The 23,983-nt window shown below is 30.5% G+C and overlaps 1 protein-coding gene across 1 annotated transcript in view; it reads left to right on the forward strand.

Annotated features, from left to right (window-relative positions):
- The window catches only part of LOC123524998 (uncharacterized), a 196,421-nt gene that overhangs the window by 43,821 nt on the left and 128,617 nt on the right, over positions 1-23,983 (forward strand). Inside the window, exon 2 of the mRNA XM_045303668.2 lies at positions 5,201-5,275. The gene's annotated coding sequence lies outside the window, so the exon portion shown is untranslated. The remainder of the gene's footprint in view (positions 1-5,200; positions 5,276-23,983) is intronic.

Raw genomic sequence — 23,983 nt, forward strand, 5'->3', positions numbered from 1 at the left:
ACTTTGACTCAGAAAAATCTTTATCAATTCTATGTTTAGATTCTATCAGAGCGATTGCCCTTCTATATGTTACTGTAAAAATATCCTGAACAGATTCTTGAAACTACTGAGTTGGCCGGAAATTACAAGGATCTAAACGATACGGTAATGACTAAAACAGCTAATTCTAATTATTGTAAGAAGTCAGATATAAAAACAAGGACAAAAGTACAACAGGATTTCACACATCCAAAGAACGCAGACGCCCACACAGCATTCAACACGGAAACATGAAGCCGCCAACACATTTTTTTTTTACTAGAAAACACGTGAACTCTGAACCGCATAGTCGGATAATGGAACAAAATGTTCAGTTCATTAATTTTTTAAAACGGCGTCTAAGGAACATTAAAAGAAATTTGAGGGTTACCTAGTAGGCGATTTCTTCGGTCGGCCAAAATAATTGAATCTCATTAAATGTGGTTTTATTTCAAAACAAGCGAGTTTTCTCCTTATTGTCGAGTTTCACCGTCGTATCGGCAAGATGTGATTAAGAATGTCAGCTTGGAATTTAATATTATAATACTAAATATTATAGATATAATATAATTAATTAATAATAGATGCAAAACTTAAATCATATCTTTTACAGAAAAAAAATCTGAAACATAAGGCAGGAAACTTTTATATATATTTATCTATATTATTCTTTCTAAAATACATTTCAGTTTCTAGTTTCACGTAAAAAGAACGAACAAACTCCCTAAGAACAAAAATGACATATGATTAGATAATTTGCTGTCTGCAAACAATTAATAACAAAGTTACAAATGAAAATCAAAGCATCATATTTCTTTGATTTATTTCTTCATATGTTTAGGAAATCTTGTTTCCTTCTTTTTATACAAGGAAAAGATAATAATAATCATCATATTGGCAGATGCTATTTAAATTGTAACCGACAGCTTGTATGAGTTACAAGCTATATACAGCTGGTGCAAGCGTTCGCAGTGGGTAATCCAAATTGATCTAAATTGTTAAACAAGGAACAAAATAAATTCCATACTTACTTTCTGTTAGACGTGGAACGTAGTTAAATAGTATGATAAATGTGCCCGCGTAAATTGTGCTTATTAACTATATCCACGTTTCGTAGCGTAAACGTCGATTTGTTTCTTAGTTTTGCAGTTTAGATTCACGTTTGTCACATCAGCGAACATTTTAAGCTAAACGACAACCAAACTGAGCACCACCAACAGTGTGCTTTTGCTTGGTAACGACAAGTACAGTGTACGTATCTCTTATGTCGGCGTGACGCGCTTAAACTTGATCGTTGTGACCTCAGGAAAAGGAATAATAATTATAACATCAAGAAGTTAAGTAGTTTTTGCGAAGGAAACGCATTAGGATTGACTAAGAGTACAAGCATGTAACTGCACATTTCTACAATTAACATTCCAATATAAAAAGGTTATAATTGTATGCATTTAGGTATATATTTATCTGATATTAAATGCATACAATTAACGATGCTTAACCCTTTGCATAATCTGAAGACTACGAAGTGATGTAGTAAAGGCATACGTCATTTCGGTCATGAATAAATCGTTTGGTAGGGGTATATCAGTATGTTCATTACATGTTTTAGATTTTTGGATTATATCCTGTGAATTTAATTATGTTCTATTCTTTATTAGATTTTGTGAAGATCTAACTAATGGAACAAGGCATAACATGATATATAAATGGACAATCTATTATTCATAGACCAGACAGTGTTTCATCATTTGCATTTTAGACAACAGACGCAAGTATTCATTTATATCTGTGTCAATAAACAATTTAAATCATGTTTGTGTAAAATGAATGATCCCTCTTGGATAATGAAACGTTAAATATATTGAAAGAAAACGATCCCAGGTTTAAGATGAAAACGAATTAACAAAATTGTTTTTTTTTAGATATTTATCTCGAATCTTTTCTTCGGAGATATTTGTTACCAAATGAATGCCCTTCAAACTGAATAAACGTCGAATTAATTCTGCATATTATGACCTTTTGTTGGGATTTCTCCTCACTTAAATAGAGATTAACTTAAATAATATTTTGTATCACGAGTTGCTTTCTTTTAGCTTATATAGAATTAAACATATAAATCATGCCGTTCTTATTTAACTTACTTTGAGGTTTTAGTGTGGTAATTCCATGGAAATAAAGTTCATGAGAGAAACGACCGACGTCAGTAAATTAGGAGTTATTAGCATGCATTTCCAGCACCGTTCATGAACAGGCTCAATCAAACCGAGCCTGAAACTGTGTTGAGCGACCTGTGAAGTTTCCACTTTTTCTATTGAAATAAATAAATATCTATGAAGAAGTCCCAAAAAATGGAAATCTTCAACGAGACTGTTAGCTTGAACATATTCATAACTAAAAGCAGACAGGACAAACGCAGAACTAATTAAGACAACTTGATGTTTATTTAGAGGAACATATGGCATACGTCTTCTTCGTGTTAAAACCATTTAGTATTTCTGTAGTCGTGAATTTAAAGTCGTTTAAACGATTAATCTGTTGCAACATTTGCAGCAGATAATTAATTGTATTTTTATATCAAATCTATGGCTATTCATGCGTTTTGACACCTGTTGTTTAGTTCGAGCAGCTTATTGTTCTGTACATTAATAACGAGATATGATAATTAAGTAGAACTGTCAGTGTCGTAGTTAACATGATATTTTTTTTGTTAGGAGGGAGTAGTATTATCAACATTTTTACTTTCAACAATAGGGCTACAGCGTGTACATGTATTTCTTTTGCATCTAAATGAACAGTTTGCTTTATTGTTAAAAGAGCATATGTTTGTATGGACAGGAATGTCTTCCAGAGTTTTTAGGTTTAAACACAACCAAAGGTTTTTGTTCAAATAAATCATGCTGAATACTGTGTAACAAAATAGAGCTTTATAAATAACTTGACACAAAGATACCATCTGGCTTTTCTGACTATTTTAATACTTTAAATTGGAATTAATATGACAAACCCATTTCTGTTGCTGATCTGATAACTACGAGACAAGATAGATTATTTTAAACGTCATTTTCTCCATTCAAGTATCTTTCGCTAGTCCTGTCGCCTTTATGGTGATTTTTTTCTAAAGTAAGCATCAAATAGTCATTAGTATTAATCGCATTTGTCAAATTGCAAGTAGTACATAGCTCAATCGGTATATCTTTTAAACCAATACAAATCTGAATTTTCGTAGTCCATTCGTTCTTATCTAAACAACACACGTTATAATGTTTATGTATACTTTTTTCGTGAATATTCTTTATCGTAAATTCCGGAAATCTTTATCTCAACCTTTCAATTTCTTAACATTTCAAAAACCATATAATTTATCAATGTCGGTTATTACAATAAATATAAGCTTGTCTTTCAACAAACATCCTGTTTTCATTTACACTTTAAGTCAATCCTAGCCTTTTGGATTAATTAATTGATAAAAGGTATAAAATAAAATGCAACAAACAGTGGTAAACTTGATACATGAACATTATAATAAAACCTAAAAGAAAATTATTTGAAAGCAGTAGGAGTCTCAGTTTAATTGAGAGCGGTTATGAAATATTAAACTACCGTCACGCCTCTAAACCCTAGCGCCGGTGTAATGAAGTATTTCGACCCCCCGGTCATTATTCTATAGAAAAAGTGAACCCCCGGTCATAGTATTATGACCTCCAGATCATAGTACTATGATTCCCCCACGTGAAGTAAACTGAACCTCACGAAGAATATTGACTCCCATAAAAAAACGACCCCCGGTCATTTGGTCAAATTTAGTGTTATCTCATGTATCTAAGGCCTAATTGCTGCATTTTATGCCCCCACTCGGGGGAGGGGGGCATATAGATTTGCCCTTGTCCGTCCGTCCGTCCTTCCGTTTGACCATTAGCCCCAGATACCATCACTTGACACAGAAATCAGAGCATTCCGCAGCGGGAAAAGGGATTCTATTTCTAGACACTGTATCTTGGTGTATACATTTTTTCAGGAAAATAACAATTCACAATACATTCACAAAACACACCAGTGTCAATAATCCCTGCAAACTTCGGTATGAAGTAATTCTTCAGAAGAAAACTGCACAAGAAACTGCTAGCATAGAACTTAGTATTAATAGAAGTTGCAATACTTAGCAGTGGCAGTAAAGTACGGTAGCGGCAACAATAGAAAGTAGTAATAGTAGTAGTAGTAGTAGTAGTAGTAGTAGTAGTAGTAGTAGTGGCAGTGGTAGTGGCAGTTGCAGTAGCAGAAGCAGCAGCAGCAGCAGCAGAGGAATAAGTGAAAGCAACAACAGCAGCAGGAGAAGAAGAGGTAGATGTACAATACGCATTAGTGGAAGCAGGTATAGTAGTATCAGTAGTAGCAGTTGTAGTAGTAGTAGTAGAAGTAGTAGTAGTAGTAGTAGTAGTAGTAGTAGTAGAAGAAGTACATGTAGTAATAGCAATAGAAGTAGCGGCACAAGTAGTAGTAGTACAATCAAAATGTTAACTATTGGCAATGGAGGGTATTAGAGTTGTAGATCTAGTAATATTGTCCGTTAGGTTTGGTGGGGATCACTTTTTAAGAGATATTATCGTCGAAAGTCTTTTTAGGAGCCGGTGTTTTACACGGAAAGAGTAACTTTTTTAAATAGAATAATGTCTGGGAATCGATATTGTATGAGAGTTTGAATGTAGTAATTTCGGCAGTGAGTATTTTACATGGAAGGAGTCACTTTTTCTATAGAATAATAACCGGGGTCGTTATTCTATGAGATTCAAAGGGAGTCATCTTTAGGGAGTCAGTATTTTACTTGGAGGGGTCAGTTTTTTTCTATAGAATAATGACCGGGGGTCGTTATTCTATAGAGTTTTCAAAGGGAGTCAGTTTTTTATAAGGGGAGTCAATATTTTACAGGAAAGGAGTCACATTTTCTATAGTATAATGACCGGGGGGTCGTTATTCTATGGGGGTCGAAATATTTCATTACACCTGCTCAAGCGGAATTCTGTTATAGTAAAACTGAAAGAACTCAGTTTTCCAAGAAAATGGAACAACCTTTATTTCAAGTACATTTTACAACTGTCGCTTTGTATAGGTTTTTTTATCTGTTCCACATTAATTGTCAAGTAATAACTTCACCATAATCATGACAACTTGCCATTGTCTTTTTCAGAAGATTGTTCGAAGTTTTGACATTTCTTTGAGGATACTAGGATGCTTCTTGGGATAACTTATGAAAGAAAATCAGGTACGTGATCTCTTACTTATCTTAGTTTATACTTAGTGTATACTGATTTATCTTACGTCGAATGTGAAGCAAGTTCTACAACTTATATTAATCACACTCGACACCTGATTCCATCGCCACGAGCGAAGAGAGGCCAGTTTCCCTTTTAATGCTGAGCGTCAAGCAAGGGAGCTACTGGTATCATTTTGGACGCGGCCGGGGATGGAACCCACGACCGCCCGCACTCGAAGCCGACTCTCTACAACTAGTCTATCGAGGAGGTTACTTGTCTTGAGTCGTTTGCTTTATTTCAGGTATCAAGACTGTTCAAGTCATGTAATTGTAATTGTAATTGTACTCCATAACATTCCATTTAAATTTCATTTGTCACATTTATATACATTATAAAGATGTTTGTATATCCAACATTTAACGTAAGAAGAGTTAAATGACATCTCTCATTTTCTTTTTCCATTTTGAGCAATATGACAAACTTCATCAAACCTCGGTGTAAAAGGCATTCAATTGATATCAAATAGTTTGGTTTTATTTTTGGATATTTTACGTCAGCGGCATCACGTTTAATCTATTTCTTGTACATAACTCTCATTACAATAGCAAGCTAATTTGCAATTCACGAGGTTACGTGAAGATAGACAATGCACTCAATCCTGACCCGAAGTGTGTAAGTTGCCATAGAAACTATAGTTAATGGGGGCGACACATTATACTACTTTACCTGTAATTTACTATAGGGAATATGATTTTTGCTAAACAATTTGTTATCATATGAGCATATTTTGCAGAAAAGCTTGTTAATCAGTACTTACTATGATGCTAAACTGATTTCACATTTACTATACCGAAGTAAGTATTAAATAGATCAATCTATACAGAATTACATTGGACGCTCAGGATTATTATTTTAGAAGGTAACGCTAAACAATCAACTGTGCGAGATTTACACTACCAAAAGCCACATTTGTAACAATATTAATGATTTTTGAATGGTAGATCAACAGTAAGCGTTTGTACACAAGTCAGTTTACAAACACATGTGTCTTTTTTTTGTCATGAACCGTTAAAATACTTGTCCGTGTTATCTATTTCAATGCATTATTTAGGGTAAACATCCGTTTTGCTAACAGTCATACTATCATTACTTCAGGGAATTGTTTTTGGGAGCTGGGATTTTGGAACAATCTTCTATTATTGACTAACACCGCCCAGACAGAACTGTATTGTTGTTTGCATTTAAAACACCTTGTCATCATTTCTCTTGATTGACTTAAATAACATTGTAAGCATATCTAAATTGGCGGAAAACGCATTTAAATGTCTAAGACACGTAATAAAAGAGTCAAATGTTACTGGCAACGTTATGTATGTAAATTATAAAGCCCGCTAAAGATGGCCTCTGTTTTTTCTAACATTTACCTACTAGTCTTATATAGCAAGTTACTGTACATGTAGTTCTAATGTACTGAACAGTAATATGTTTACCTCATTTGCTGAAGGACGCTATGAACTGATTCCACTGTCACGTTTTCCAGCATCCGACTTACGGGATAATTAGTATGAAAAACCTGATCTGACAGATCATCGTGTCACATGATGTTTGCAGCAGATAGCGTGTAGCGGATAGTCTCTTGGAAATGCTGCAACGTGGGGATAATAAAACGTTAATACTTTCCATTTATAAATTCATTACTTTAAGCCGAAGAAAGAGATATTGTGAAAAGTAATGTGCAAAGATGTACATAAAGCATGATTGCATAATACAAATGAGGCAATATTTCAAAGGCCGATCCTTAAAGAAAGTGACTTCAAACAAATTGCCGCTCACAACCTAGTGTTTAAAACCACAGTAGTTATTATTTTTTCTAAGTAAGAAATCCATTATATGGTTTGGCGAAGGTCCGCGCCTCCCTGTATCTTGAATAATGCCCGATTGAGCGATGAATAAAATTAATTCTCGAAAGTTACAATGTAACGTAAAACTTGGTTCAGTGTGAAGTAGAAACAAGCAAACAAACAAACAAAACTAACGGTCTCATTTTCCAAAGAAAATATCGTTCATGCGAGCAGGATGAATTACCGACAGTTGATCCTCCTTAAAATATGATTTTGTTCAACTCCTCAAAAACAGATGCCTTTTCCGGAGGTCCCGAAATGGTTAAATTACATAAGGCACATGATGATTAATTTTACTAGTCATTATCCATAGAAAGCGTTCTTGTAGATTTCATCTAGAACGTTTGTTATTCAAACAGCCGCCGTTGACGTTTTAGTTTCAGAAATATAGTTCTTTAAAGCAGTACATCAAATAAATCAATGTGAAAAAAGAAATGTAGGAAATAAATTATGGTTATATATCTAACATTTTTATATAAAATAAATGGTGAGCTGTTAGTACGCTTACTCTAAATAGCTCAATACTTTCGATTAAATTATGAATGTAGTGCTACTGATACGCTTCCAGATACTGTAACTGTTCTTTCAAGCAAGAATATCGTTCGCTCAATACATACGTTTGGTAATGCTTCATCTAAATGTCATTTACAATATTTTTGTTTTGTTTTGTTTTGTTTTGGGTTAAGCGCCGTTTTCAAAAGTGTTTCATGTATAACCTCACCAGTGTTCCTGGATTCTGTAATTAATTATTTCCGTAATTAAGTGCCAACTTCCCGACATGAATCAGAGGTAGAGGACAAATGGTTTTAGACACAATGTCCTTTATCAGTCATCGCCGAGAACATACGCCTCGCCCGCGGATCGAATACACGATCCGTAGATCTACGTTCTCCCTATTGAGATAAGCGGGTCTTCGGGAAATAGTTTTTACAAAATTTAATATAGAACCGTTCTTTATATTTATGCATTTTATGCTTTCCAGGCTATTTCCCTCTATATGTCTTAAAGTAAACACTGCGTAGACATAAAAAAAACATGATAAATGTGTATGTGTTCTTAAAAAGGTAATGTTTCTTGTTTAACATGGTCGTCGGCGAAAGTCCCCACCTGGAATGGATGGAACAATTAATTTCCAGCCAATAACTTACTCATAGTAAAAGGGGAGGGGATACCAAAGCAAGGGTGCGCAAATGCAAGGGGAAAGGATGGCGGGGGCGATAGGGAGAGTGATGAGAAATAGGAAAGAAACGCTAACAACACAGACAGAAAACAAGTTGAAAATAGGGGCACCGCCTTGGAACGGTCAGTAACCTATATAAAGGAAACTGGGGGTTTAAACGCGTTTAGGGCATGCCAACTTCGCACTTCTCCTATTTTCAAACTAAGCATGAAATCACGTTCATAACAGTATAAGAATAAATCCCAGTGAGTGGGCGCAGTTAGTTCCCATCTGGATACCAATTATTATTGCCAAATTTGATAAATATGTTATCTAATAGAAACTGTAGAGCTTCACAAACCTGATCACAACTCCATTGGGTTTATCTCTTAAATTTACTGTTAAAATGCTCTTGTGTCATTGCATGCCAGATAATTAACGTTTTCTCTTGCAAATGTTTTCTCAACTAAAGCTACCAGTTTTCCTTTAATAATATGATGCGGTAAATTAGTATTAAGAGTAGAAAAGTCATAAGTACTTATAGTCGAACATTTGAAGTGTTTGTTTATTAGTTTTTTGATAACATCTCCAGAGTTCTTGATGGACCAGAACAGATTAACCCCCGAGTTCCATATACCTTGGAGCAATACTTCTGTACGTAGTCTTTTATTGCAGTAAGACAAGAAGTCAAAAGTAGAAAAATGTTTTCTTTTTTTTTGTAGTGCATAAGGTTGAAATTGCAATGCATCGAGCTTTATATAGAGTATTGTGTAGTTTAGGGATCCAATAAAGAGTGGCGAGCTTCATCTGATTGTCGTCAAGTGCGACATTAAAATTTATACATTGATTTAGTAATACATGACTTTTTACAATATTTTTCTCATCATGTAGCGATAATTGATAACTTTTCGTATGTTTCAGTTCATTTTGTAATATTTCTGTGTAGATTTATATATTAATCTACGTGACTTTTTATAGTAGTATTCTCATCTTATAGCGATAACTTTTCGTATGTTTCAGTTCATTTTGTATTATGTCTGTTTAGTAAATGCGTCATATGTACAAAGTTATTTAAATATCCACGCATGGACGAATAATTTACAGAAAGAGCCGGAAAAGTAGCCTAAATTATTCTGTCTCTGTTGTGACCTTTACCCTTTCAGCAAAAGGTCAAGGTGTTGTCAAGTACAAAACATATTAATATTAAAATGCCTTCATTAATAGACCCTGTTAACCTTTAACAGTGACAAGAATGACCTTTGAGCTAGGGCTTATTTGAGTTCCATGTGATACATCGTCTCATTATTGGGAACATTTAAGCCATGAACATGAATATCCCTTGATAGATGGCGTATTTATGGAGCGGACACAAAACAGACACCGTTATCTTTTAACTTAGAAGTGTAACCTTGGCTATTGAGCTACGGTCTGGGAGTTGAGCAGGATACGTCGCCTTTATATGGGAAATGTTTTTGCCACGTAAGACAAAATTCTTTGACGGATGGTTAAGATATGGAGCAGACAAGACAATATTCTATTGACATTTGGCCCCTTATAGCGACCTTGACCTTTAAGTTAAGGGCCTTATGTTGTGCATAATATGTCGCCTTATTATGAGTAACATTTGTGCCAAGTAAGACTAAAATCCCTTGGTGGATGAGTTATGGACCGAACAGAAAAGCTATTGACGTTAGACCTCCAGTAGTGGCCTTTAAGCTAGGGTCGCGGCGTTGCGGCATGAAATATCATCGCATTAGTGAAAACATTTTGTGACGAGTGATTTTATAATCCATCTATGAAAGGCAGTGTTCTAGACCGGACATGAAACAGACATTGTTAATTTCATGCTATCGCTTGACCTCAAAGTATGACCTTAACCTTAAAGCCAGGGATCTGAAAGTTGTGCACGACACATCGTCTTATTATGGGGAAAAACTGTGCCATGTGATTTGAAAATCTCTTGATGGATGATCGAGTTACAGACCGGACATGACAAAGTACCTGTTGACCTTTGACCTCCAAGTGTGATCTTTAGCTCTGGGTATCGCGCATGGCACGATTTCTCGTTATAGGAAATATTTGTACCAAGTACTATTTAAATCCCTTGATGAATGTAAGAGTTATGGAATCAGAATTCCCTGAAACGTGGGGGGACTATTAGTAATAATTACTATGCAAATTTTATTTAATGAGAATGAAATATATGCCTGTAACACTTGACCTTCAACTTAAACATTCGATTAAAAATTGTTCTGAAGTGGCAAACAAACGTGTAAACAAGCGTTTTGCGGCATATTATTTGTAAGGATAATCAGAAGCTAAGATTATTTAGAAATCTAGTAACTAAAGTAGAAATGCGACGTAAATCATTTTATCGGCAAAACATATGTACTAAGTGTGAAAGAAGTTACGTAAGCGGTTTATACATCTAGAAGTTGTGTTCTATATACAATGTATGGTATTTATAGCTTTCTGTTTAATATTAGAATTTTATTTTTTATTAGTATGATGTGATGCCAATACGACATTTTATAATAGAATAGTTAAAACAAACAGTTTAAAGAGTTTCTTTCCTTTGTTGTGTCTAGAACAAATATTACAGACCTCATTTGCATTAAAAATGTGCAAACCTTATGTCTTGTCTAATGTTCTTTACATGTAACGATTGTATTGGGTAAAGCAATGAATAACAGATAGCTACGTCTAAAAAATACAATTTTATCAAAGAGTTTTAAGTTCTTGAAACATATATTTATAACATACCTAACGTAGATCCGCATTATCTGTAACCTTTCATGTCACGAGTTGTTCATTTTTTTTTTTTTTTTTTTTTTTGGAAGAAGTGGTGATGTCTCAGCGTCCTGAAACAATCCATGAATGTCGTAGAAAAAGTAATTATTGGAAAGGCAACAAAGTTTACGAGCAGTCATCATTACTTTCCTGCGTTGATGAGTACCCACTGTGCCTTGTATAGCATTTACGTTATTTATTGATATTATCTGAAACGATAGTTTAGTGTGTTCCTAAAATACATTTTGTCTCGTACGTAAGGAATCATTTTAAACAACATCTAATGGTTGTTAAAATTACAAGCCGTTACTTTAGTCTGGATTGTCAGAAAAATGAAACTCGAGAAAAAGGTTTATCACATATACAATTGAAGAGTACCATAATTTGATATATTATGATATATTAAATGAATTTCGCAAATGTATCCCCTTGTCTGTATACCGATCTTATATGAAAACTCATAACTGTATGTCAACTCAGAAGAGGTACAAAATACAATTGCAATGTTGTATCTATCTCTGTCAAGAGTGTCGTATAAGATATAGATTTCATAAAAGGAAAAGCAATGCTTAAGAACAATCAGTATATTTTTCCGTTGAATACTATACGCCCAGAACTTTTTTATAATGACATTAAACTAATTGTCTGTGTATAACACCATAGTAAGCGTTTATGTACAATGCAAAACAATATTGTTATTATTATTTGTTTTTGAATATAAAATTGCTGTATACCTCATCAGACATGTCAGTCATAAGGGAGACTTTTATAAACAGTATTAATTTTAGTACAAATTGTTATTACGAAAAGTATCATTCGACTTCCTGTAGGTTCTTCATCCTAGTTTTGCATCTCCACGTTTATGAAGTAAAGCTAGAACAACATGTAGTCTGAGATAAAGCCGGAAAAAATATCAGTTTTCTCCGCACGTAAGAATGTAATTTAAGACCATATCCACGACTGTCCATAATATTTTAGATATCCTTCTGTTCCTATTATCGATCCATTGAAGTTGTACTCAAAAAGAGGTTGTCCTTAACGAACAAAGAATTTCAGTATTTGAGTATTTTGTTAGGGGAGACGTTGGGTGTATTTTACGTCATAGTATACATATATACGTATATCAGACAGGACATCTAAATTAATACTTCATACAAATATTGTACATGACTGAAAATGGGTTTAGAAACCTTTAAAGGGTAACGATCAGCATAGAATTCTTTTAATAGTTTATTCTCATCACTCGTCAATACAAAAAATGATAAGAAATAAGAATTCTTGCCATTGTTGAAATTTGATAATCAAATGTACGAAATTTATGTTACAGACAAGAAGTAAGATTAAAACTGTAAAACGATTCATGAAAATACTGCTGTAATATCTCTATGATCGTGTTTTTTTGTTGTTGTTTTTTTTTTTTTTTTTTTTTTTTTTTTTTGTTTTTTTTTTTTGGGGGGGGGGGGGGGGGGGGGGTGGTGGTGGTGCGGGGGTTGATAATCATCTTTTATTGTTTTATTATTTGTTTATTTTGCTTAATGTTTGTTTGACAAAATGGCGAGGTATTAATTAAATAATTGATAATTTAGAAATAAATATTCATTAATATTCATTTAGATACTATTTAACTGTCGTTTTACATATAATTTATATTTTTACAACTAACTACACATTGCTGAGAAATCAGACATATATTGAAAAAAATTGTTATGAATCAACGCGCGTGCTTCAAGTCAAAGTGACGCAGATGCAGCGTGTACATCAACATATGCATGCCTGAAAGTTCAGAAATAACCTCTTTATTAGGTGCATATGCCGATAATTAAATGAAATGCATATGTTGTATTGACAGCTAATGCAAATTCTGTTATAGTTAGTTAATAGAAGTTAAAGTTTGTTTTGTTAGCCTATATATTGCTTTTTATAGGAAGCTCATCAAAATTCTTTAGCGTTTTGTGTTGTTTACCTGTATTTAAGACAATAACCTATTTATCAGTCATTTTCCAACATACATAAACACTTTGTTCTAAATATCTTAGTAGTATAAGAAATACCGCAGCGAGCTCAATTCTGACCCCCCTGACCCCTTGACCCTATTCTAAAAAATCCAATGCCGGACAATTTAAAACCAAAAAATAAACAACTTTTCATAGTACTTTATGAAAACCTATAGTAAAATATGATTAAAGATAATTTTAAACACTTCCACCAAATATTTGCCAAAATCCTGCCAAGTGGCAGCAATGTGGCAGTCGCTGCCAACTTGACAAACTTTTGGCAGAACGTTGGCAAACACAAATTCAACCAATCAAAAGCCTGCCATTTTTCTGCCAAGTGGCAGCAATGTGACAATGTCTGCCAACTTGGCAAACTTTTGGCAAACTTTTGGCAGATTATTTTTATTGATAAAATGTAAAGGTATTTAAACTTATTTTCAATTAGTAGTATATTATTAGGGTACACATAGTAATTAAAACTTTAATTAAACTTTTAATCCAAAAGTCTGTTTCCATCATAAGATACAGGTTTATCCGATATGTAGAATCTAATGTAACTACCCATCAAAAGCATAAATGTTACTTCTGTAGATGCTGAATCCTCATAAGGATGAATATCAAACATTGTTCCTTGTTTTAGATAAACTTTAATTTTTTTCTTATACATAGATATTAACTTATCAGTGTCAAAGTCCTCAGCTGCCTCAGCTGTTATATTTACATTATCAAATATATCAAAAAATAAAACATCATCCTGAGGTCTATAATTCCGCCACCTAAATATAAAATGTGATATTGGGCTTTTAGTCGGTTTATCCGGTTCACCTAAAGAGCTCGTACCCTTTAATAAAATCTTAATATCTATTATATAAGTTCCGGTTTTTCTAACTATAAACACACCACTCAAAAGCATATCTAGTACATCTATTTTATATTCTTGGTTTGTGTTTATAAAATCTTTATAATCTACGAAAATTCCAGGTCTTATTTCAAATATATTTAAATAGTTCAGATCGGCCATATTTTTATATGTTGAATGTATCCAGGCACCGCGACGGTCAAAATACTTTTTCATTTGTATGTAATCAAAAGTATGATTATAATAGTATTCAAAGAGAAACGCTTCATGTCTCACTTCCTCTACCCTTTTTTCTATTTTCCTGTCTTTCTTTTTAAGTTTAAGAATTATTTCAGCTAAATCATCAACTCGTTTTGTTGTAGCAACTTCAGAAGCAGATAAATTGTCAACAACACCTTTTGTTCTAGCTAATTGTGTTTCTTGTTTTAAGAAAACATTTTTACTTTTGTAATTTCTTGGGTATTAGTGGTAATTTCTTCGACATTTAGCGGTTATTGCTTTAGTATTAGCAGTTAATTACTTGGGTATTAGCAGTGATTGATTCTCCTTGTTTATCTGATATTTTAACTACAGAGTCTAAATCATTTATTATTTTTTTAATTTGATCATTAATTATCTTAATTGCTTCAGTATTAGCAGTAATTAACTCTCCTTGTTTAACTGATTTTTCAACTACAAAGTCCAGTTCATTTTTATGTTCTTTAACTTTATCATTAAATTCATTAATATCTTCTTGTAATTTTTTTGTAATATTACTTAATTCTGCATATTTTAAATTGTGACGGTTGTCAACAATACTAATCCAATTTCGAATTTGTTTTTTAAAGTCATCTATTTTAGAATTAATTTCTTTTTTAAGGTTATCTAATGCTGTATCATGATCATCACCTCTTTGTGAAGCTGTCTTTTCCAATTCAGATTTATATTCTGCAAATTTATTGAAAATGTATCGAGTAAATCTTGATTCCCTTTTGCCATTCAGTATTTAGTTTATTTATTTCTGTTTTGATTTCTAACTGATACATATTTTGTAACTTTTTTCTCAGCTTCAATAATCTTATCTTTTAGCTCTTCATGTTTAATCATACTATCTTTTAATTCTGAACTTGAGTGTATAAAATGTTTAAATTGACTCGAAATACTTCTTTTATATTGTCATCTGTCAAATCAGATTTCTCTTCAAGTTCTTTAATAGAATCAGTCATAGCTTTCATTTCTTCTTCAATTTTACCTTGTAATTGATTAATTAATAATGAATTCTTTTTAAAATCTTTTGTTAATTCTTCAATATTCTTTACTTTTACTTCTAGTGTTTGTTTTATAGATTTGATATCTTCAAGATTATAGTCATCTATTACACTTTGAATTTTTTTATACACAAACCGTCTTGAAACTGCATCGTTAGGTTTATCTGGATTTCCTAGGTTGATTATTTCATTACCTCCCATATCTAATGCTCTGTTCATTGTGTTATCAAGTTCCTTATTTCTGTGAAGATACGATTCCGTTTCCTTTTTAAGCTTTTTGAATTGTTTTTTAGTAGCATAATCCCTTAAATCAATATCAAATTTAACTTTACTTACACTTTCAGTTTCACTTATTTGTTTTACATCATTAAAAACTCCCATTATATATTACCAGTAAAGTTTTTTCTTAAAAACTTCCTTGGTTTGTCAATATATAAGAAATCATATTTTTGATTTGTTGCATTAGCAAAAGTATCACGATCTATATTTTGTTCATTACAAATCATATCATTTTCTCGTTTACCCGGACTTTCAAATAAAATATAATGTGAACAGTTAATTCGAATATCTTTTGGTGTTTTATAGTAAGACTGACTTAAATAAATAACACAACAGTTTTTGTGACGTCCTTGAATAAAGTATTTTGTTATTTCATTTTGAACTTTTTTATCTTCACATACAAAATCATCAAATATTACTACTTTTTGTTTTTCTGATTCAAGATTCTCACAAGGTTCAATTTGGTTGGGATCAGCTGAACATTCAAGTATTTCATTTGGATCTACTTTAATTTTTTTTGCAATTTGACTTAAGTGGTTAATTAAATCTTGATATTTAGATTGTTCTAGGTTTTTAGCATACAAGTATAATTTATCATAATATATAAGAGGTTTTCGAAGTATATGCATTAATGTATTTGTTTTTCCAGATCCAGAAGATCCACATATTAACATTCTAAAACATGAATCTGGCATAAAAGGATAAAATTGTTTAAAGTTATTGGATTTATCACTTTTTGTATCATAATTTGGAATTTCCATTTATATAATTAAAAACTAAAGTTTTAAAACTTTATATTACATTATTTTACATTATTTTACATTATTTTACAATATCTTACATTATCTTACATTATTATATAAATGCAATCAAAACTTAATGAAATGATAATAAGAAAAAAATTAGTTGGGCAAAAGATGAGAGCTCTTAGAGAAGAAATAATGAGAGAAAAAATTAAGAAAGCTACAAATCGGGATATGTATACTGAAATTTATAAGCCAATTACTGAAAAAATAGAAAGTCAAAAAGAACAATTATCAAGTCAGTTAAAAGCATTACCTGGAATTAAGGAGCAATTAGCGTTACTAGGTGATGAAATGAAAGACATACAAACATACCAGGGTTTACCACAGCTATTTCAAGAATCACCACCATTATTACCATCAAAACCGGCTCCCTATACATCAATAGATTGGGGAGATGAACCTGTCGGATGGGTTCCTCAAGATGAACTTAAAAGATTAGAAGATTATGGAAAAAAAAGATGGGAATAACTGAAACATCTGATGATACATCTGAAAAATCAGAAGAATTGGGGGCAAGACCAAAAGAATTCAAAGTTGATTTTAATAAAGGAATTAATTTAAATCTTTTAGATGAAGAATATAACACACCACAAGAAGTGTTTAAATTTTTTCACAGCAAATCTGAAAATCCTGATAAAAAAATGACTAGGGAAGAATTAGATAATATCATAGAAAATGTATTGGAGGATAAAAAGAAAATAACATCAAAAATACAGAATATAAAAAAAAGAAAAACATTAACAGAAGATGAAAAAGAAAATAAAATACAATTCCTAATAAATAAAAGAGACAACTATAGTAATTACTTAGGTGTAATTAAGGATATTCGTAACACAGGTAAATATACGGGAAAAGGAATAAGATATCACAATCCATATAAAGTTTCACCAAATGGACAATATGGTAATTTAATTATTAACTTAAATAAACTTTATGGTCAAAACAAATTGGTTGCTAAGGATAGAATAACTGGAAAAGAAGTAATTAACACTAAAGTAGATAATGATTTGATTGATTTGATTAATAAAAGATATAACAATAATAAAAAACATTCAAATCATTCAATAAAAATATTTAAAGAATTAACAGAAAAATCAGGATTACTATCATAAAAGATCTATAAAATTTTAAAAAGTATATTAGAGGCAGGGTTATGACGTTTGTCCATGTAATCCAGAAGAATTGGTTAATGAGTTGGAGTTAATTTGTGGTTCAATTGATGCTGGAAATAATAATGAAGAACTAAAAAATGAAGGTATTAGAATAATTGATGAACTATTAAAAATGAATCACTTATTACCAGAACAACATGAAATGTTATATAAAAATTATTTTTCTTGATATATAAATGGACAAAAAATAGTATTAAGTTCTGAAACAGTTTAAAGATAATAAAAATAAACCGAGTGATTTTACAATCAGATTTAGTCGTTCTTTAATTTTAGATAAAAATAAAACTTATGTTGTTGGTTTGGATAGTATTAACACTATGACTTACTCTTGGCATAATATTAGTGATGAATACGACAATAAAAAAATTCGTTACAATAATGGTAAAGAATGGAAAGATATCATATTTACAAATGGTTCTTACAGTTACACAGATATTAATAATTATATTAGGGAAACATTAATAAGTAATGATGATTTTGAATTTAATAAATCAGAAATTGCTCCAATAAGTTTGGAATTTGATTTAAGTAGTTTTAAGATTTTGATTTCAATTACAGATAATTTTATGTTGGATTTAAGAATGTCAAATTTTCATACATTGCTTGGATTTGAGAAAAAAGCATTGAGAAATACTGAATGGGGAACTACAACACCAAATATAACTAACTCTGTTGATACAATTTACATTCATTGTGATCTTATTGATAATTCGCTTGTTGATGGTAATTTCAGTGATATTATCTATGCTTTAAGTACTGCAGATTTAACAAGAGCTTATCCATTTACAAAAGAACCACAAAGAGTTGGATATTCTGAAATTAATAAATATATTAAAAATTCAATTAGAATATATATTACAGATGTATTTGTAGAATAATTAATTTTAATGAGTTGAACAAGTTTTACACTAATTTTAAAAGAAATTAATTAAAACTAAAGTTTTAAAACTTTAATTATGAAATTATAAATTTTAGTTTTATATAATGTACAAGAAAGTTTATGACAAAAATAAAGGAATATTTATTTATGTTGATGCTCACACAGGAAAAGAAATCATACACGGAACAGGTATCTTTGACACTTTAACGAAATTGTTTTCAAGCGGAGTTGCATCTTCAATTAGCACAGCTGGAAAAAAAGCTTTGGAAACAGCAGGAAAAGCAGCACTTGAAAGTGGAACAAAAAAGGTTGGCACAGAAGTTGGAAATTTAGCTGCAGCAAAACTTATTGGAAGCTTCACTGGAGATACTAATAAAATTGTTGAAAAACTTAAAAAGAAACCTGCTCCGGCAGTTGGTAATTTAATTGCTAAGGAATTACAAGAAAAGAATAACAGTAAAAATAATAAGGAGGAGGATATTAATATAAGATTAAATAGATTATTGTCAGGATCTGGAACTTCAGCTCGGCAAAAACGTATTAACAGATTAATTTATAAAAACTAAAGTTTTAACTTTAATAAAAAATAAAATAAAAAATAAAATAATATATAATATATACATGTTTAGAACAAAACAATATTGTGAAAGATATGAATTAACTCCTATTCAATTAGATACAGCTTTAATATCTGTCCTGGGAAATAATGTTAAGCAACAAAAAAACGGATATCACTTTACAATTAATGATAGAAGTTCATATTTTGATTGGTTTAATGGTTATTTTGAAGTAAGTTTTAAAGTAAATAAACTTGCTGATGGTGCTGGGTATGATGGAGCCCAAATCGCTCTAATTAATAATGCAGCTTCATTAATTGATCAATTAGTGGTTAAACAAAATGGAAAAATTGTTTATGATTGTAATAATTTATACAAAGTAATAAATGTAAAGAGTTTGGTTGAACTATCTGAGGATTATGCAAAATCAACTGGAACAAATGAATTTATTTATTTAGATACTACTGCTACTGCTGCCGCTGATAATAATTCAGGTTTTAAATTTAGAAAGGAATTAATCCAGAAAAATAATGAGGTTAATGCTAAAATCCCATTAAATAATTATTCATTTTTTCAGGGTTTAGAAACTAATATTATACCTCCAAGTCAAATTCAAATAACACTACAGCTGACAGATGATGATGAATTAATTTTTAGAGCTAATGCTGCTGATGCTGGTAGAGTAATTGTAACAAAATTAATTCTATGGGTTCCGCGTTTAATTTTTAATGAATTTGGGTTTGAACTAATTGCTACTGAAAGATTTACAAAAGCAAGATGGTCATACCTTAGGGAAATGATGACGCAATCAACTGATACACAACAGATTAATACAACTTTTAGAATAACGGCTGGTGTAACAAAACCACAACATGTATTTGTTTATTTACAACGACCTGACAAAAGTAATAATCAAGAAATGAATCCACATTTATTAGATACATTTAAACTTAATGCAACAGATGATGATTATAATTCTGTTTTGAGCTCCTGTCGTCTTGAAGTTGGTAAATGGTGTTTTTTATCCAGAAAACAGAATATACAAGTATATCAAGAATATATGATGATGTTAATTAATTATTATTATAAACAAAATTAACAAAACTACTGGAAGTCTGCTAAATAGATTTAATTTTCGAAGTTGTTTGGATTTATTCATTTTAACTTGGAATATAAAAAGGAAGTAATAACAGAAGATCCAAGCAGATTACATTAACAATTAAGTTAACTACACTTCCACTGCAAGATATCGTATTTACGCAATTGTAATGTATGAGGAAACAGTTGAATAAATACTATTGGAAATGAACTTGTCATTGTTTAAATAAAATAAATATAAATTAAAATAAATATAAATATAAATTATTATATATGTCATCAATTATATTGAATATATAAATTAACCTTACAGATGGACAAAAGAAAAATTTAGCCCGAGCCTACAACAACAAAATTCCACATACTTTTAGATTAAAACATGAACAATTACATGGAAACTTCCCTTTACTTTTAACAAAAACACAAATTAATCAAATTAAAAAAGTGTTGCAAATAATAAGGGATTAGAAATTACAATTTCAAAAAGCCAAATGTCCAGTCAAGGTCAAAATGGTGGATTTTTAGGAGCTTAGCTGGTTTGTTAGGAAAAACAATTCTTCAATGGCAGCAAAAATAGCTCCAAAAATATTAGCCCCTCTAGGCATTGGTGCCCTTTCTGGACTGGCCAGTACTGGTGTTAGTAAAATACTTGGAAATGGTATTATTTCAGTAGCTAATGATAAGAGAAATATGATTATCACCATATCTTACACCTAATCAAGAAAGCAACTAGTAGGATCTGGAGTGATTAAATTAACACAAAAACAAAAACAAGACGGTGGGTTTTTAGGTATGTTGGCTGCTAGTCTAGGAATACCTTTGATTACATCTTTGTTAAGTGGTAAGGGACATGGCCAGGGTATACAGATTGATTCTCAACGAAGACCTTACAGACGAATTCCTATAGTAAAAAAAAATAAAATTTATAAACAAACCAATATCTAACTTTGAAATTGAACAATGGGTAAAACAATTAAAAATTAAAAACTTTAGGGGTGTATTTAGTAGAAATAATTTACCAAGAGTGAAACTCTCGGAGACCACAGGTCTACCAAAATTAAAATTAAAAGAAAAGGACGAGTGTGGAATTATAAATTTGGACGACTCTGTTGGTCCTGGAACACATTGGGTTTGTTACTTGAATACTTTGTACTTTGACCCATTTGGACTTCCTCCACCAAAAGAAGTAATTCAGTATATACCAAATGTAAAATACAACAATGTCCAATATCAAGACAAAACAAGTATGCTTTGCGGATATTATTGTTTATTTTTCATTAAAATGTTACAAGATAAAGTACCGTTGTATGATTTATTGTATAAAATACTAAAAATTCATAATCAAAGAGTAAATGAACAAACTATTATAAATTATTTTAACTAATAAGGACATTTATTTAACTGGAAAAATTAATATAATGGGAATTTTCAATAATATAAATGAAAAAGTAAATAAAATAGAAAGACAATTAATAAGAAAACCTCCATTGTTTTTAACAAGTTATACCCAAGATACTGATGGTGGATTATTTCAATGGAAAACTGTAAATGCTAGTCCTGGTTTAGTTCAAAATGGTAATAATGTAAGAATTAATTTTAATTGCATCTTAATTATTCTTGTTGATGCAATTAAATTAGATAAAGGAGAAGCTAAATTACAAATAAAAAATAAAGAAAATGTAATTCTTCAAAGTTACAATGCAAAAAATAACAGAAAAAATGAATCTATTTCTATTAATTATGCAAATAAATTTAAAATGGATGATGCTATTTATATTAATTCTTTAAACGTTATGAATATTCAGTTAACAATTTATGGTTCTATAATTTAATTAAAACTAAAGTTTTAAAACTTTAATAAAAAACTTTAATAAAAAACTTTAATAAAAAACTTTAATTAATTTAAGAATAAGCTAATGTATCAATACCATTATCAAGAATATATCTTTTATCATCATAACATGATAAAGATGTTTTATTTATAACATAACTGGAAAGATTGTGTTTATTAGAACGAATAACTTTAAAAGTGTGATTACTTTGGGTTGAATTAAACAAAGTATCTTTGTAATTTTTATGAACTATTGTTTTCTTAACAACAAGTTTTTTAATTCCTTTACATTTTTTAATGTTTACTTCATTTTCTAATAAATAAGAATACATTTTACTTCTTAATCCGACAAATTCAACAATTACTACACCAGCAGCTTCATCTTTAAATTTTCCAATTACTTTTTTATTATTATCAAAATAAAATTCTGATTTTGGGTTATAATCACTATTATCAAATAAATCTTTGTCCTTATAAAAGTCTTTATATGCATCTTTGGTTTTTATTTCATAACATAATGAATCAGTGTCAGTAAACAATAATTTACAATTACTCTTGTACTTTTCCATAATGTAATTATAATGAAAATCATACATTAAATATTTTGATAAATCTAGAATGCACATTCCAACATAACAAGGTCTGTTTAATAACAAACTTTCTTTTATTCTATGAATACCAAACAAATCTTGTTAAACATCGTTGAACTAACAAATGAAGGTTTGGCTATGTATTTTAATAAATATTTTCATCATGAGTTAATTTAATATTAACCCTCTTGCGTAAATTCTCCATCGTTTTACCGAATACAGAATTGTTCATTAACTTAAAAAAGTCCTTTCAAATGAATTTTTTGCTTTAGATCTTTTTGAGTATTAAAATCAATATACTTTTTTAACAAGGACTTTCGTCAAAGTTAATATTTTATGTATTTTGTTACTTTAACCCTAATTGTGTATATAGTTCAAGATTTTTATAATGAACTACATAATTTTTGTTTTTTCATTAAAGTTGGAACTAACTTTTTTACATTACTTTTTCCTATTTCAAATTCTGTTTTAATATTTTTACTATAATTGGAAAGCCATTCGTCTGGTATTTTAATTTTTTCAGGAGCTAAAGGATAATCATTATGGGTTTTATGTAATTCTTTTGGATATTCAAGATCACATTCAACTATAAAGTTAGTTTTACCTTTTGCAATTAATTTCTTAAATTGTTTTTCGGATATAAATTTAAAGTTTCCAGAGGGCAAAGGTTGACACATGGCCCAACCGTAAAGATTATTGGCGTCAAGGTACATAATGTATTTGCTTTCTTCTTTTGAATTAATAATCTTTCATATATTTATTGTCTGCTTTATTTTATCTGTTGGAAATATAACTTATTCCTCCTCTCAGTCCCTTTTCAATAAAAAGATACATATCAATATCAGTTATTAAATCTAATTTAATTCCAGTCATTTTTAACATTGCATCCCAAGCTAAACCAGGACTACTAAAATAATGACAAGGATCTAATTTGTAGTACTCTAAACATAGTTTTCTAAAATTTTCAAATACATCAGCTAAAAGTAATACGTCAGTTTTTAAATATAGATCATGATATTCTCCCATTGTTTTAATTTTAAATTTATTCCAAACATTTTTAGCATGTTCGTATTCATTATCAGAAATATTAGTTTCATTTAAAATTGAATAAAACTCTTCTTTAGAAGGTAATTCTGTTTCTTTGAATTTTTTAAATGAATCCATGTAATCATATGGATAAACACCTTTTGTTTTTAATAATTCTATATTTTTATCAAATTCTTGAGATAAGTATTTAAATTCTGGAATATTTTTTACTAAGTTATCCAATGATTGAGACATAAATTGGAATGAATCAATAAAGACCAAGTCAGAAATCATAAATGCCATATATCTTTCCATATTGTTAGGAATAACATTAATTCTTTTTAAATTTTCCCCATTTGTGGCAATAATAAAATGACCGTCATAACCTCTTAAATTATGAAAAATAACAGGAATTTTATGTGTTAGTTTAAAATTAATATTACATTCTGAGTGAGCACTTCCTCTGAATTTTCCTGTTATATGACAATGGTCTCTTACTTTGATTGAATCTTCTATATATTCTTTTT

Source organism: Mercenaria mercenaria, chromosome 3 (genome assembly GCF_021730395.1).
Source record: "Mercenaria mercenaria strain notata chromosome 3, MADL_Memer_1, whole genome shotgun sequence".
NCBI classification, from domain to species: Eukaryota; Metazoa; Mollusca; class Bivalvia; order Venerida; family Veneridae; genus Mercenaria; species Mercenaria mercenaria.